Genomic DNA, 2,538 nt, shown 5'->3' on the forward strand with positions numbered 1-2,538 from the left:
TGGCTCTGTGGAGTGCCACAGGGGGAGGTGGAGCTACCAGCAGGCTAGCTGGCTGCCAGCATGTGTACCTGTGTGTTCAGCAGGCCCTCAGGTTGTAGACGGTAGGTGCACATGAGTGTGGTGGACTGTAGCTTTTTTCCACCTTACCTGCTGAACAGGTCTTTCTGCTTTCCTGGTGGGGGTTAGGGGGTAAAGGGGTGCTATGTGGGTTTAGATGCTGGGGTCTTGCTCCTTCTGACTGGTCTAGGCTCCAGAAGCTGAGGTGATGGTCCTGCCAGCTCTCATATGAATGTGGTAGAATGTAGGACCACTCAGAGGAGACTGGTCAGGAATATAGAATTGCATGGGGCACAGATCACCCCATGATGAAAAAACTCAGGCCCGAATCAGCGTTTCAGATCTCTCGAGAGACAAAAGTACCTATAAAATCAGCCATTAAAACCTGAACTGCACAAAATGCCTTCCCTAGGGTATCAGCAGCAAAGCAGCAGTTTAGTTCAACCACAGAGCTCAAGTACTGGTCCCCACAGGAAGTTCCACAATTTTAGAAGTAAGCAAAGGACAACAAATTAGTTCCAGTGCAGAGTTGAAATGGTGGGAACAGCAAATAATCCAACACAGAGCTGGAAAAAAAAAATGAAGTACCTGCAAACAGAGACAAAGTGTCATATTAACTAGTAAAGGTCTCNAGCAGGGCCCACCAGCTCTGTGGAGATCCATCAGATCAGCAGTCAGCCCTGGAGCAAGCTTCCCAGGGCATAGCAAAGCCCAGCAGTTCTGTAGTAGCCCACAAGTGAGAGGCAAGGCCACTGCCCAGTTTGCTATCTATAGGGCAAGTAGTAGGCCTACACTGGAGCAACAGAGACTGGCAGATCTGCGGCGCACTGCTAGATCAGTGGTTGAGCCTGGAGAAAACCTGCAAGGGTGCAGCTAGGCCCAGTAAGACCTAGTGTGGGAAAGCAAATTCAGTTGCCAATTCAAAGTCAGTCAGGGAGCAGGTGTACACTGGTGCAGAAGGCCCAGTGGCTCTGTGGAGTGCCACAGGGGGAGGTGGAGCTACCATCAGGCTAGCTGGCTGCCAGCACGTGTACCTGTGTGTTCAGCAGGCCCTCAGGTTGTAGAAGGTAGGTGCACATGAGTGTGGCGGACTGTAGCTTTTTTCCACCTTACCTGCTGAGCAGGTCTTTCTGCTTTCCTGGTGGGGGTTAGGGGGTAAAGGGGTGCTATGTGGGTTTAGATGCTGGGGTCTTGCTCCTTCTGTCTGGTCTAGGCTCCAGAAGCTGAGGTGATGGTCCTGCCAGCTCTCATATGAATGTGGTAGAATGTAGGACCACTCGGAGGAGACTGGTCAGGAATATAGAATTGCACGGGGTGCAGATCACCCCATGATGAAAAAACTCAGGCCCGGATCAGTGTTTCAGATCTCTCAAGAGCCAAAAGTACCTTTAAAATCAGCCATTAAAACCTGAACTGCACAAAACGCCTTCCCTAGGGAATCAGCAGCAAAGCAGCAGTTTAGCTCAACCACAGAGCTCAAGTACTGGTCCCCACAGGAAGTTCCACCATTTGAGAAGTAAGCAAAGGACAACAAATTAGTTCCAGTGCAGAGTTGAAATGGTGGGAACAGCAAATAATCCAACAGAGAGCTGAAAAAAAAAAAAAAAATGAAGTACCTGCAAACAGAGACAAAGTGTCATATTAACTAGTAAAGGNACAAAGGACAACAAATTAGTTCCAGTGCAGAGTTGAAATGGTGGGAACAGCAAATAATCCAACACAGAGCTGGAAAAAAAAAATGAAGTACCTGCAAACAGAGACAAAGTGTCATATTAACTAGTAAAGGTATCATTTCACCAAAAAACACCTATAATACCTAGAAGAACTGGAAGTCCCCTGGGATACCAAGCCAGAAATGAGGGAGGGACAGGGGCCTCAGCAATGCCCCCCAATACCCACAACCAATACCAAGGGTGGGGGATGAGGGCCTTGGCCATGCTCCCTGGACACACACAGCAAGCCCAGCAGTGACCACCGAGCTGCTGAAGTAAGTGCCCCAGGATCTCACAAGCAGGGGCAGTGGGGGGCCTCAGGCATTGGCCATATACCTCCTAACACATGCAACCAGCCCAGCAATGACCACCAAGCCACAGCAAGAAGGGCCCTGGGTTCCCGGGCTGAGATTGCAGGGGTGAGGGCTTTTCCACACTACCCTGACATCTGCACCCAGCCCAGTAATGACCAAGCCACCACTGGAAACCCCCCAGTTTCCCCTGAGGGAATGAGGGGGGTGCCACAGGCCTTTATCTCACACCTCCTCCTTCCTCCTTCTTCCATCCCATTTCCTTCCCCTTTCCCATCTCACTCTCCCTCCCAACTGCTCTGCAACATCCTGGTATGTAAAAAGATAACATTACTGAAATTTCATTTTCTTTAAAATAAATGAATAAATAAAATAAATTTTAAAAAAATTACTGGCAAAAAAAAAAGAAAAGAAAAGAAATACAAAATAAATTTTAAGTCCAAATATAACAGTCACAA

The sequence above is a fragment of the Galeopterus variegatus genome, unplaced genomic scaffold (genome assembly GCF_000696425.1).
Source record: "Galeopterus variegatus unplaced genomic scaffold, G_variegatus-3.0.2 Scaffold15186, whole genome shotgun sequence".
In the NCBI taxonomy this organism is placed as follows: Eukaryota; Metazoa; Chordata; class Mammalia; order Dermoptera; family Cynocephalidae; genus Galeopterus; species Galeopterus variegatus.